At 42.8% G+C, this 15,199-nt stretch overlaps 1 pseudogene across 1 annotated transcript; it reads right to left on the minus strand.

Moving 5' to 3' along the window:
- Nucleotides 1-5,251: 5,251 nt before the first annotated feature.
- On the minus strand, nt 5,252-5,755 carry Rpl21l2 (ribosomal protein L21 like 2; annotated as a pseudogene). Its single transcript, XR_015672549.1, has one exon. The product of XR_015672549.1 is annotated as a ribosomal protein L21 like 2 (transcript).
- Nucleotides 5,756-15,199: the final 9,444 nt, after the last annotated feature.

Here is a 15,199-nt window from a genome sequence, read left to right on the forward strand (position 1 = left end):
GATAGAACAGTCTGGACTCCATAGATTACCAACAAAACAACACAAGACAAAAACAAAACAAAAACAAAGCACCAAAACCAAAACCAATCAAGTAACCAACCAACACCATCACCAACAAAAATCCAGACAATAAGTTGGGAGAAAGTAGATCTTGGGGAATGTAGGTGGTGAAACGGGATATGAATATATGAAAGACATGTCAATTTTTTAATTAATTTCTCTCCATCAAAGATGACATCACCATTTAAAATAATATTTTCTGGTTTGTCTCCAGCACAATTTTCTGTTTGTTTCTTCTTCAATACACATTTTATAGGATGTAACTCGAAAAAGAAACATTTTAAGAGAATGGGTTGAAGAAAAATAGAGTTCCACTTAGTTTGAATTCCTGTTCTGTTTTAGTTTACTGTGTTTTAACAAAAGATTGTGCTTAGGTTTTTTTCAGTTAATTGTCTAGTATCTTTTGAATTCGGGAAACTTCTTGCTTATTTCTGCTTAATAGTATTTGTTTCGCTTAAGAGGCTGAATATTTGGAAATAACACTCATCAGTAGTTGGAAAAGTATCAGATTCAAAATTACATTTTTAAAGACCTGTCATGTCAATGAAAAGATTTCCATATTAAATGTGTAAGAGTGTTCTCAATTTGCAAATTCATCTGGAATAACAAAAAACCCAGGATAGCTAAAACTATCCTCAGCAATAAAAGGACTTCAGGGGGAATCACTATCCCTGAACTCAAGCAGTATTACAGAGCAATAGTGATAAAAACTGCATGGTATTGGTACAGAGACAGACAGATAGACCAGTGGAACAGAATTGAAGACCCAGAAATGAACCCACACACATATGGTCACTTGATTTTCGACAAAGGAGCCAAAACCATCCAATGGAAATAAGATACCATTTTCAGCAAATGGTGCTGGTTCAACTGGAGGTCAGCATGCAGAAGAATGCAGATCGATCCATGCTTATCACCCTGTGCAAAGCTTAAGTCCAAGTGGATCAAGGACCTCCACATCAAACCAGATACACTCAAACTAATAGAAGAAAAACTAGGGAAGCATCTGGAACACATGGGCACTGGAAAAAATTTCCTGAACAAAACACCAATGGCTTATGCTCTAAAATCAAGAATCGACAAATGGGATCTCATAAAACTGCAAAGCTTCTGTAAGGCAAAGGACACTGTGGTTAGGACAAAACGGCAACCAACAGATTGGGAAAAGATCTTTACCAATCCTACAACAGATAGAGGCCTTATATCCAAAATATACAAAGAACTCAAGAAGTTAGACGGCAGGGAGACAAATAACCCTATTAAAAAATGGGGTTCAGAGCTAAACAAAGAATTCACAGCTGAGGAATGCCGAATGGCTGAGAAACACCTAAAGAAATGTTCAACATCTTTAGTCATAAGGGAAATGCAAATCAAAACAACCCTGAGATTTCACCTCACACCAGTGAGAATGGCTAAGATCAAAAACTCAGGTGACAGCAGATGCTGGCGAGGATGCGGAGAAAGAGGAACACTCCTCCATTGTTGGTGGGATTGCAGACTGGTACAACCATTCTGGAAATCATCCTGGAGGTTCCTCAGAAAATTGGACATTGAACTGCCCGAGGATACAGCTATACCTCTCTTGGGCATATACCCAAAAGATGCCCCAACATATAAGAAAGTCACGTGCTCCACTATGTTCATCGCAGCCTTATTTATAATAGCCAGAAGCTGGAAAGAACCCAGATGTCCTTCAGCAGAGGAATGGATACAGAAAATGTGGTACATCTACACAATGGAATATTACTCAGCTATCAAAAACAATGACTTTATGAAATTCGTAGGCAAATAGTCGGAACTGGAAAATATCATCCTGAGTGAGGTAACCCAATCACAGAAAAACACACATGGTATGCACTCATTGATAAGTGGCTATTAGCCCAAATGCTTGAATTACCCTAGATGCCTAGAACAAATGAAACTCAAGACAGATGATCAAAATGTGAATGCTTCACTCCTTCTTTAAAAGGGGAACAAGAATACCCTTGGCAGGGAATAGAGAGGCAAAGATTAAAACAGAGACAGAAGGAACACCCATTCAGAGCCTGCCCCACATGTGGCTCATACATATACAGCCACCCAATTAGACAAGATGGATGAAGCAAAGAAGTGCAGGCCGACAGGAGCCGGATGTAGATCTCTCCTGACAGACACAGCCAGAATACAGCAAACACAGAGGCGAATGCCAGCAGCAAACCACTGAACTGAGAATAGGTCCCCCGTTGAAGGAATCAGAGAAAGAACTGGAAGAGCTTGAAGGGGCTCGAGACCCCATATGAACAACAATGCCAAGCAACCAGAGCTTCCAGGGACTAAGCCACTACCTAAAGACTATACATGGACTGACCCTGGACTCTGACCTCATAGGTAGCAATGAATATCCTAGTAAGAGCACCAGTGGAAGGGGAAGCCCTGGGTCCTGCTAAGACTGAACCCCCAGTGAACTAGATTGTTGGGGGAGGGCAACAAGGGGGGAGGATGGGGAGGGGAACACCCATAAGGAAAGGGAAGGGGGAGGGGGGGAGGGGGATGTTTGCCCGGAAACCGGGAAGGGGAATAACACTCGAAATGTATATAAGAAATACTCAAGTTAATAAAAAAAAAAGAGTGTTCTCCTTCAAAAGAATAATTCCAAAACCATACATTTTCCTTTCCTTGCTAAAGAGCACACTAATAATAAGCAATTAATAAGAAGAATGAAATGTTGGAGCGAATGAAGTGCTCTGAATGTAAGATCAGGTATTGAACCAAATTATGTATTATCTTCATGACTAAATTTAGGCAACTAAATCTCACTGTTTGAAACAGTGAAAGTGTGTGCATCCACGTGAGCACACCGTGATGGAATGTCGTTCACAGGCCTTCCTATGGTCGTACACATTAGTGATATCTTACAATATTCCTACTTAAACACGAGAGACTGGTCTGCATGTTGAAAGACCACAGTGAAGAACAGTAACTGCTGTGGTAACTTTACTGAGGTAAATACTGGATCAATGCACACAGCTACTCTAACCTTTGTATTAGGAGAGCAGAGAATAGATCCCTCTCATCCAGGAAAGGGAGGGACCACATTTGCAGTTAGCTGTCTGGTGATGAGTTCTTAGAAGACAATGGAGGGAATGAAGAAGGAGAAGTAATGTTAAGAAGTGGGCTGAAGAATTGATTGTGGGGAGAGATTAGTTAAATGTGCTGTATAAAGACTAAGAGGACCTAGTGATGTGCTATGCTTACTTGTGGAGCTCAAATGAAGAGAAGACATACTGATCACGTCTTTCTTGGCAAGTAAATTTTATCTTTGGGTGAGAGATGTGAACAGACACCTCACTGAAGAAGACACCCGAGTGACAAATACAAATGTAAGAAGATGCTCCGTGTAGTATGTCACTAGAGAACAGCAAATCAACCAACCCCTAGGGATGCACTGTAGGTACCATAGATGCATGTGATTGTGAAGAGACACCTTTAATAATATTTTTTTCATGGGAATATTAGTCTTGACAAAGCTATAACTATTAAATGATTTAATAGAATGAATATGATGCTAAAACTTCTTAAAATTTTATTTCAATTATATCGTGAGATTATAATTATAAATCTTACTCTTGACAGAGTGTTAGAAACTGTCACATAGTTTATTAGAGAGAGAGAGAGAGAGAGAGAGAGATCTAAGATAGCAGTTCTTAAGATCCCCTTACACTCTTAAAAAGTATTTTTCCAAAGGGTATTTGCTTATGTGGGTTATATCTATTGATATTTATCACATAAAATTAATCTGATGATGATTTTGACATTATTTATTAGTTTACTAAAATTAAGAATAAGCTGATTTACATGCTAAAATACAGAACATGTTTTTAATGAAATCATTGCTCCCAAGGAGATGGGTGCATTGTTTTACATTCTCCCAAGTCCCTTTAATGTCTGACCTAATAGAATGCAGCTGGGCTTCCCCATGCACATGGTCTTAGGCTGTGTGCTTTTGAGGAGTGAAGTATTCATAGAACATTCATTCTCACACAGTCACACACTTGGAAAAGAGGGTATTTAAAAAGTCTTTTTGTAGAGTTGTGGGATCTTTTGTGATCCATACTAAAATATAACACGTCATAGTTGTTTAGTAATGTGGAACTGGTATCATGCTAATGAGCCTTCTATAATCTGCTACACAAAAGTTTATTGTATTGTTGTGCATTTTTTGATCTTTTGCCAGTTTTCTAACATGTGCTGGTCATTGAGAATTATGACCCATTTCAGTATAAGTCAGGTTTTCTGTCTGTCTGTTTGTCTGTCTTAGATCTGTCAATCTATCATTCTCAATCTTTTATCTATGTGACTATCTCTCTATTTTTCTGTCATCTATCTATCTATCTATCTATCTATCTATCTATCTATCTATCTATCTATCTATCTACCTACCTACCTACCTACCTACCTATCTACCTATCATCTTTCTATGATGGATACAGTGGTAGCTACATGTTTTCCAAAAACTTGAAATTCTCCCCAACGCTTGATTATTTTCACAGATGATTGTGATTGGTTTTCAAGTTGACTGGATTGAGAGATTTCTTTCTAGAAGACTTGTAAAGTACACCTTTGCATCCATCTGATTTTGCAGACTCTGGTGTGTGTGACAGTGAACTGAGCTGGAAAAAGATGTCCTGAATGTGAATGGTATCATCGACGGAGAGGAGCTAGAAGGCAAAACCTGGAAGCTTGCATGTACCTGCAGCTTGATTCCTGTTGTATGATGGATTTCTGCATCTGCTTTTGCCACTTCTGTCTCTGAGTCTTAGCCTTGAACATGAGTTGCCATAGCAACTCTCTTGGGAGCGTCAAGACCTTCAATTTTGGGCTGGGGCTGGATTGTTTGCTGTATTGTTGAGAGAATTCCAGCTTCTTGGTCTGAACAGCTGCTGGCTCGATGACACTCTGCAGGCTGCCAGCCATTATGGGGCTGTCCAGTCTTCGTCTTTGTAATTCTCATATTTCTGTATTCAGTTTTTCCGTTTTGTTCCTGTAGACAACTCAGATCGATGCAACCACATTCACTGAGCGTTGTTTTCTAAAAGTGGCTGGGTTAACTTTGTGTACTTTTTAGAACATACTTTCCAAATCTAAGGATAAATGGCCAGCTTGTCAGCTACCTTTTTTTTTCAGTCCAGGTTCTTTATTTCCTTTGTGTACATTAGGCCATGAATTCATATGGACTGGGCTCCAGCAGCTCAGGCTCCTTTCCGTTAGTCCTCACAAAGTGGGCTTCTCTGGGTGGCGCAGGCTGGCGCTTCAGCTGAACCCAGGTGCCCTTCTCTTTGGCTTCCTTTTTCTTCTGATCGTTCTCCTTCACCCGCTTCAGGAAGCTGTCTCTGCTCTTCGAGTGCTTGATGTGCTCAAACCACACATTGATCCTCTTGGCCGGAATCTTGCCTTTAACTTGCTTGTTTACAATGATGCCCACGGCATGCTGGGTGACATTGTAGACTCTTCCAGTTTTGCCATGGTAACACTTATGGGGCATTCCTTTTTGAACAGTGCCCATTCCCTTGATGTCTACAATATCACCCTTCTTGTAGATTCGCATGTATGTGGCCAAAGGAACGACTCCATGTTTCCTAAAAGGTCTAGAGAACATATACCAAGTACCCCTCCTCTTTCCTTTTGTGTTCGTCATTTTGGCGAGTTACTGGAAGATGGCTGCCTGGGCGGCGTCAGCCACCTTTTCAAACGTCAAGATGGCGTTCCATGGAAATACAGCTAGTGAACTCATAGCTTAGTCTTGAGTCCTAAGTCACCATGCTGTTGCATAGACAAAACGAGCTGTGCAGTCTCTCCATTCCCTCACCCAGAACGTTAAGTGACACGTGCTTATGGCTCACGAGTTAGTGACATCAAAGGTTTACAGACTCATGAAGTGGAGTTGGCTGGGTCCTGCTATGCCTACTGGGAGTCCTCCGAGAGATCCGATGCATTGGCTGCCAGCACAGTTTGTTGCCATTGCTCTAACCAATGCCCAAGCACCAGAAATTCATTATTCACCGTTACTGCAAATGACCTAGCTTATACCTTTTATAAGGTTTGGTTATAGCAAATGACACAGTGACATAGCTTATTACCCTTTTTAAGTATAATTTTGCAGATCGATCTTGTGGCCACCGAACTCCCAGCTTTGAGAAGCAGAAAACTTGTCAGTGAGTTATTGGGACTTTGAACACTTGCACCATGCATGTTTCTATATAGAGAACAGTAGTGAATGACATTCCGGAATAGACCATACCTTCCACATCGGGAGCTGCACCAAAATCTTCAACAGCCCACTCTATCAGTAAGACATACACCGAAGCACCAAGATGGACAGGATGGTTAAATTGCCCCAGTTCCCTTAGGAGGGGGCAGAGGGAAGATGCCCAGCGTCACTGACTGCAGCTGTCCTAGACTCTTTTCACTGAATGGGCTTTGGATTTGTAAACCAGAAAAGGAATTGACAATTTGAAGAATCCAAACTTCCTAGTGAGGTAATGAAGCCCACACTCTGTTTTCAGATTTAAGAATTTTTTCTCCTATGTTTTATAGACACTATTACACTATTCATTTATTTCAGGCATAAGAATCCAAGGCGGTAAAGTTTACATTTCCTCCCAGCAGGCATAGCAGAACCCAGCCAACTACACTTGATGTCACTAACTCTTGAGCTATAAGCACGTGTCACTTAACATTCTGGGTGAGGGAATGGAGAGACTGCACAGTTCATTTTGTCTATGCAACAGCATGGTGACTTAGGAGAGGCCTCATGGCTAAGCTGTGAGTTCACTAGCTGGATTTCCACGGAACGCCATCTTGATGTTTGAAAAGGTGACTGACAAGCTGGCCATCAATGAAGGGCATCGTGTTACAGCAGGTGATCTTTTTGTCTGCGGGTGATGATGAAATTCCTGGTAGCCAGACGATCTCAGAGGCACAGAATGGTCACATTGCCTCATCAGCCATGGCAACCAAAGTTGGACATCACATACTAGCAGATGCTCCTCAAAGCCTTGGGATGCATTACCCATTCTTAATTTTCTTTAAGGCCGTTGCCCGGGGAAGAGTCTTTCTTCCGTCTTCCTTAAATATGTTTACATTCAGCGTTTGAGTATTTATTAGGGAGTTGCTTCAATGCATTTGCACAAAGAAATATCATTCCTTAAAGGTCTTTGGGAAGACCATACCAGGCAAGGCTGTTCTTTACCTTGTTCAATTTACATATGTAAAATTAATATTCATCCCTGACCCACATGTGGCCCATACATATACTGCCACCAAACCAGATAAGATGGATGAAGCAAAGAAGTGTAGGCCAACAGGAACTGGATGTAGATCTCTCCTGAGAGACACAGCCAGAATACAGCAAATACATAGGTGAATGCCATCATTAAACCACTGAACTGAGAACGGGATCCCCGTTGAAGGAATCTTAGAAAGGACTGAAAGAGCTGAAGGGGCTTGAGACCCCATATGAACAACAATGCCAACCAACCAGAGCTTCCAAGGACTAAGCCACTACCCAAAGACTATACATGGACTGACCCTGGACTCTGACCTCATAGGTAGCAATGAATATCCTAGTAAGAGCACCAGTGGAAGGGGAAGCCCTGGGTCCTGCTAAGACTGAACCCCCAGTGAACTAGACTGTTGGGGGGAGGGTGGTAATGGGGGGAGGATAGGGAGGGGAACACCCATATAGAAGGGGAGGATGAGGGGTTAGGGGGATGTTGGCCCGGAAACCGGGAAAGGGAATAACAATTGAAATGTAAATAGGAAATACTCAAGTTAATAAAGATGAAAAAAAAATTAATGTTCATCATCTCGTTAGCTCTGTATATGAACATTGAACCATCTGTAGAAAGGACAGATTTCAACCAGATGGTGAAACAGAGACCACCTGCCCATAGCCTAAAGCATAAAACTATTTAAGATGTGCATGTAAGATAGAGTTACCTTTATAATCAGACACTTACCTTCAGAGATTGAGTTCATAATCAGAGACGTATATTTTTGTGATGTTTCATAAAACCAAAGACAGAAGTTGTCCAACATTTTAAGGCCCAGAGAGCAAATTTTTCAGGCTTTAAGTACCAGGCAGTTTTTACCACAATGATAGGAATCTGCTGTTATGGTGTGAAGAGAAACACAGGTAGAACGGTGGGAGAGGCTGTGTTCACAAAACCTCACAGGGAGGCAATGCATTCTAGTTTCTGATCCCTTCTCGAGGCTCATGCCTTATGCTTTAAGCACCCACCAATGCCTCCCATTTCGTGTTTCCAGTGCGTCTGTTTGAACATCACATGCATTCTCTTGTTAGTCTCTTTCTGTCTTTCTTTTATGGACATTTAAGTTTTAGATTCCTAATGATGCTAGTATTTTGTAAATCATTATAAGTGTTTGAATCTGGTGATCTCTTCTTTCACATGTTTCTGCCTTGACGTCACAGCCATTTTAATAGGAGACATTATGGGGGGGTCAAGATGTGGCTAGAGCATTTGCCAGCATATGCTGGATGATCCAAAACAGAATATTTGACAGACTATCAGATGCATTTCAGAATTCCAAGCAGTTGGCCAATTATATGTGCAACACCAATCTCGATGTTTCTATAGTAATTAGAAGGAAATTAGTGTAACCTGGGACCTCTGACTGCTGGAGCTCAGAGGACGTGTAGGTTATTCTGTAAGTCCTCCTAAAGATACTCAGAAAGAATGAGCAGTGGCTTTGGTCTAGCAAGACAAGACACTACTCAGGAAACCACCAGTACTCCCTTTAGAGGTGGAGAGTGTTGTGAGAAACATGTTAAAATCTGGCAGTAAACTCATTCTCAATCTGCTTAGTACAACCTTCCAATGAGCTGGCTTAGATGAAGCTTCAATGAAGTACCACTTAAGCCCTTAAACACCAAGTGAACAACATTTAAAAGGTAAAATACACTGAAGGTGTGGCAATTAGTCAGACTATTTTAAAGGTAACCAGACATCACCCTTCCAATACCAAACTGCAGTGTGTTTCCTGCTAGTCTCGCATGCCCTTTTCATTCATAGAACAACACAGTTTGGCAGGGGATAGCTCATTCCAGTTTTAAAGACCTCTCCCCTTTTTTTCTTGTTTTCTATTCCCATTGGAGTAGTTTCCCCTACCCATGGCCCATCTTTAATGTGCATAATGCGTAACGTGGTATAAGGAACTGTCGAGAACAATTAGATCAAATTAGAAATATCCAGCAGAAAGTATTCCTCATATGGTTTGCAAAGTTTGTGGCTTCATCCAAAGTAAGTGTAAAACTAAAACAGAAGTTCTTGGACCCTTACTGTAGACTCCCTCCCGTGTGATGATATGGACTTCTAAAGTCGGCCGTTGGACTGGAATTCTATCTTCTATGCACATTGAATTAATTTTCTTGGCATTTGGCTGATTATCCCACTACCTTTTTTATTTTAAATAGAAGCCTAGAAAATGACATTTACTTTCCTCTCTAGAATAAATTGTAGCATTTTCCCATCTGGAGATCAATCACCATCGCTGCTGTTTTCAGAGTCCTGACCTCTCAGGAGATCCCCCTGGAGATGTTTCTAGTTGCCTATCATGGTTGCTGTGCACCCAAGAGTTGGAATTAAAGGGTACAAGGCCCCCAGTCTGAGACGATTCTTTGACTATTCAACTATGGCATTTGGGATTTAAACATGTTCATGTATTCACTTGCTTGCCTATTCACTGACAATCACTGAATGCTTAGTATAGGGAAACTTTTATGTTGATACAGGGATAAGAACAAAATGAAAGGAAGCCTCTGAGGGAATGTGTATGTGCTAGGAATAAAGAATTTTAGAACTTGGATGCCTGACCTGGATCTCTCATATCCACCCTAAAGACAATAACTTCTTTGTTTATCTGTCTCTCCTACTTCCAGGGTTTCCCCCGTCCTCCTACTGCCACTGTCTCTAATGCACAAGGCACATGATGTGGTGAAAGGAGGCACTTAGCTGGTTCAGACTGCTCACTGACGTGGGAATTTATAGTTCAGCAGTTTTATGCAGCACGCTCAGCACCACGTGGTGTCAACAGGCTGAATCTTGGAACGCGCATTCTAACAAAGTACTTTTCAATTTCTCAAGAAAAGAATACTTTAGAGTAACTGGATATAGAGCCTGACTATTACATTAAATCATGTAGAAGGCTCTGGGAATCATATTAAGGAAAGCTTGAACTTTTGTCTTTTCTTCCAGGGGCAGAGAAGGGTGCCTCTATTTCTGTGGAGAAGTAGAGAGTTAGCGTTGCCTCTGGCCATTTGTCCGTCTTTGAATTCTGGTGAAATAAATACTAGACAAAATAATTTGGCACCTGCAAACTCTCTCCAAAGTACCCAATTAAGTGCCTCATCCACCTGTGGTGAATCTAGCCAGGCTTGCTCTCTGCAACGACATTGCTACAGGATGGTTTTACGGGTGATTATAGATATCATAGCCACTAAAATTCCTAGATGTCTACTCTGTACCAGGTGCTTTGGGTGCGTTCTCTTTTAGTCACTTCAAGAGGGAGACAGTCCTGCTCAGTTTTAAACAGACGAGGCATCTAGGCTCAGAGAGGTTAAGTAACTTAGAGAGGCTGTCGCTTGCTCAATGTCACTCACCTAATAAATGTCAAAGAACGGTCAGCGTTGGTTCTTTCTAAAGTCAAAGCTAACGCTTCTCGTTTTCATTTGCTCAGTCGTTAATTTATTTTTCTTATTGTTTTTGAAAGAATTTGGGGGCAGAATAGTAAAACAGAGATTTACAAAGTCCTGGACTTGGGAGGAGGGTGACAAGTGGTAAGAGGTCCCTGGGCTGGGTCCCCTGAGTACTAGTAGGTCCACATTATGTCTGTTCTCTGTGCGGCTATGTTAGTGGAAGGTCAGACAAGCAGAGTCTGAGCCCAGCTCTCTCCAGGTGGATAGGAAAGAATGTTAATGTCCCTTGTTCCTTGTGGCAGTTTCTTTTGTGTTCTGGTGACATTCAGACTGATAATCATTATGGTCTGATTTATTTTTGTGTTCCATGCTCTTGAGTATACCCAAAACGTAGAAATATGCAGACAGCTGACCCAAGCTAGGGAGGGCTGAGATAAAGAGCCAATCAAATGAAGATAGGCTTCCTTTTAAAGTCCATGACATTTTAGAAGATTTCCCCACCTCCATGACTTTGTGAGAATGACAAGGTGGTTCTGTGATCAAGCATAAACCTGGGAGGACATGAAGGGCTTAATCTAGCATTGTAACCGGCGGCTCTTGTAGTCTCTTAGTATTGTCAACAGTAGACTTTTAACGGTGAAGGGTAGTGATAGATGTAATCTGTTTGGGTGCCTCAGTTTCCTTATGTGTAAGCTAGCCATTATGTTTGGAATGACTTACTTAAAAGAACATTATCCAGTATCTGGGAGCATCATGTTTAAGAATATAAAGTGGTAAAGTAGATTTAGAAGTCTGTGTTCTAAGTAATGCTAAATTATATACTTATACATAGTCTGTTATTTAAGCTCTCTCTCTCTCTCTCTCTCTCTCTCTCTCTCTCTGTGTGTGTGTGTGTGTGTGTGTGTACTTACTTGCATGCGTTTTATATGTATTTTTGAACCAGAGTCTTTGCTATGTAGCTCTGGCTAGCCCAGAACTCAACAGTGCTCTTGCCTCAGCTTCTGGGTAAGGGCCTTACAAGCATGAGACACCAAGCTTGGCAAGCTACCTATACTTGTATATGAAAGTGGGCAGATATCTGGGAAAAATGACCTTGGAATAGAAAGGGTCAGATGAACCTCCATCTCGTACAGATATCGCTTTGGATGAATTTGACCTAAATTGATATATGGGCTGACTTAGCTAGTCATTGGTTCTCAGAGATAGGCTTTTTCTACGCAGCTGCTCGGAAAGGGAAGGACGTAAGAAGATGAGACCTTTCTCTGAGACCGGTGGTGCTGCGTTCTCTCTGTGTGTGACATCATGAGGATATCACTCATAAGATGGCTTGTTGTTCTTTCTGGGAAGGAGCATAGAAGCCCATCAGAATGAAGACAGAAAGACTTTCCCACTATTAATGCTATAAAATTGATAAGTTTCTACCCTTTTATGCCTATTTACAATATTACTTTGTTTTCCCATTCAGAAGCCATTTTAGAAACAAAGGACTACCTGGAGAAAACAGAAATTGAAAGGTGCCCAAAGTATAGAAACTGAGTTCGCTTCACAGTATTGCACTTTAGTGATGCAGCAGGCCAGCTGCTATGGATGCTGCTGCTTCTGTAGGTGTGGATGCTGTAGGTTTGGATGCAGCAGGTGTGGATGCTGTAGGTGTGGATGCAGCAGGTGTGGGTGCTGTAGGTGTGGATGCAGCAGGTGTGGATGGCACAGGTGTGGATGCTGCAGGTGTGGATGGCACAGGTGTGGATGCTGCAGGTGTGGATGGCACAGGTGTGGATGCTGCAGATGTGGGTGCTGCAGCTGTAATTGTGGATGCTGCTGCTGCAGGCGTGGATGCTGCTGCTGTAGTTGTGGATGCTGCTGCTCCAGGTGTGGATGCTGCAGGTGTGGATGGCACAGGTGTGGATGCTGCAGGTGTGGATGGCACAGGTGTGGATGCTGCAGATGTGGGTGCTGCAGCTGTAATTGTGGATGCTGCTGCTGCAGGCGTGGATGCTGCTGCTCCAGGTGTGGATGCTGCAGGTGTGGATGCTGCAGGTGTGGATGCTGAAGATGTGGATGCCGCAGGTGTGGATGCTGCTGCTGTAGTTGTGGATGCTGTAGGTGTGGATGCAGCAGGTGTGGATGCTGTAGGTGTGGATGCAGCAGGTGTGGGTGGTGTAGGTGTGGATGCAGCAGGTGTGGATGGCACAGGTGTGGATGCTGCAGGTGTGGATGGCACAGGTGTGGATGCTGCAGATGTGGGTGCTGCAGCTGTAATTGTGGATGCTGCTGCTGCAGGCGTGGATGCTGCTGCTCCAGGTGTGGATGCTGCAGGTGTGGATGCTGCAGGTGTGGATGCAGCAGGTGTGGATGCAGCAGGTGTGGATGGCACAGGTGTGGATGCTGCAGGTGTGGATGGCACAGGTGTGGATGCTGCAGGTGTGGATGGCACAGGTGTGGATGCTGCAGATGTGGGTGCTGCAGCTGTAATTGTGGATGCTGAAGATGTGGATGCCGCAGGTGTGGATGCTGCTGCTGTAGTTGTGGATGCTGCTGCTGCAGGTGTGGATGCTGCAGGTGTGGATGCTCCCTCTCCCTCCTGCTTTCTTAATCTCCACGTTCATTTGGAGGATGGTGACGTTACACACTCTCTCATGAGAATACTCTTCTTAGCACATTTTGAGTTATCTCTAGGAAGTTGGGCCACCTTGTTCCTAGAGGCCAAGGGGTGTTTGGGGGTGGGGGCCCACTGGCTGCATATAACAGCACCAGAGGGTCAGTTCACAATCAGCATCTTTGGCTCCGCATTCCACTTATATTGCCTTGCATGATGGTAAGCTCATGCCTCATTTGGGTTTATGGTTTCTAGAAAGGATTTCAGTATTTGCAAAGCATTTTGAGCAAATGGAGTAGGACTTGAATTTCAAAGCTCTGTGTTCTACCCTTTGTTTCTAAAAAAAAAACTCCCTGGGTTCTTTCTGTGAACAATGCCTGGGCAGGGGCATGGGGTTCTTCCTTCAAACGCCAAGGTGGAAAAGTGTTGGCCTAGGGATACCAGTGTTTTCTTCAGCTAAGGGATGATTTCTTGTTTTTTTTTTCTTTTTTGTGTGGGGGTACCAGTCTCTTTGTTTCAGTGTACGACCCCTGTATTCTCACAACTGCCTCTGCCCGCTCTCTAGCTTTGGCTTTGGGGCCAGGGATCTGCCTGTGTTGTGCATGCTTGGTTTTCAGTCATCTTATTTTGGAAAAATGAGAAGAGAAAACAAAATCCCTGGTGGTTTTAGGACTTGGGTTGCTTTGTTATTTCTCAGAGTCTGTTTAGAGAGAGAGAGAGAGAGAGAGAGAGAGAGAGAGAGAGAGAGAGAGAGAAGGAAGAGAGAGAGAACCTATTTTTTCCTGGTGAGAAAGAAAAATATCCTAGGGAGAAAGGAGACAGAGGAAGGAGGTAGTAAACCTCTGACTTGCCTGAATATATCAGTCCTTGCAAGAGCACGCATATGAGACTGTTCTGCTCTGCACTGGGTTTAAACAGGAGCCTAGTGATGGAGACAGGGGATGGTGAGGAGGCAGAGAGTTCTGTGGCTGTGATTGGAGCCTATAATTAGGAAGGCAATCAAGACCTTCCACTTCAGAGGATGCCCCGAGTTTTACTTACAGTGAGCTCAGTTTGCAGATGATCATTTTGCTGTGGTTTTTAGAGAAGACCACCTTGGGGGAAAGGCATGTAAATCTCACCCCCCTGCTAGCTATACAAAGCAGTGAAAGTTGCAGGGGCGAAGCCTCTTCTGAGAGAAGGGCTGCAATCATTACCCTCTCCTCATTGAAGGGGGATGGTGAAACATATCAAATGAGTCCTGGCTTGCTCTGCAGAACTAAAAAACATTCATTGGAAAAACTGGTTCTCTTGTTGTTGTGTCAGAAGGAGGGTTTTCTAACAGGCACTTGACAGAAGAGACGAAAGGCCTGGTAAAGTAATCAAACGCTCATGCAGGTGTCCAGGTTTCCCCCGAAGCACTTGTACATACATACCAGACGAGATGTGCAGGGCCCAACGTACGTTCTCCTCAGTTAAGATCTCTGCATGTAAGCATTTTTCATCAATGACATAGTTTATGTAGATATTTTCACTTCATAGGTCTGAGCATTTGTTTTGTTCCGAGGTGGAACAGCATTCCATCTTACCAAGTCGTCTATGAACAGTCATCGTGAGACATCCTGTTTGTCAGGCTTCCCTATGTGACTGCTGAGCTGGTCACTGGCAACTGTTTGGCTTAACTATTGGGCTGTGCAGTACGGAATCATCCCTTTAATCTCTCTCCTCTTCTCTTCTGCAAAGGGTGTCTGTAATATCACAAGGCACCATACGCCTTGCTGTATTCTGAGACATAATTTTAATCACTATTGGTTGGTTATAGGGAAAAAATCTATTGAAAGTAGATCAAGCAATAACTGGCCTTGCCAAGG

This window comes from Rattus norvegicus, chromosome 2 (genome assembly GCF_021556685.1).
Source record: "Rattus norvegicus strain SHRSP/BbbUtx chromosome 2, alternate assembly SHRSP_T2T, whole genome shotgun sequence".
Classification (NCBI taxonomy): Eukaryota; Metazoa; Chordata; class Mammalia; order Rodentia; family Muridae; genus Rattus; species Rattus norvegicus.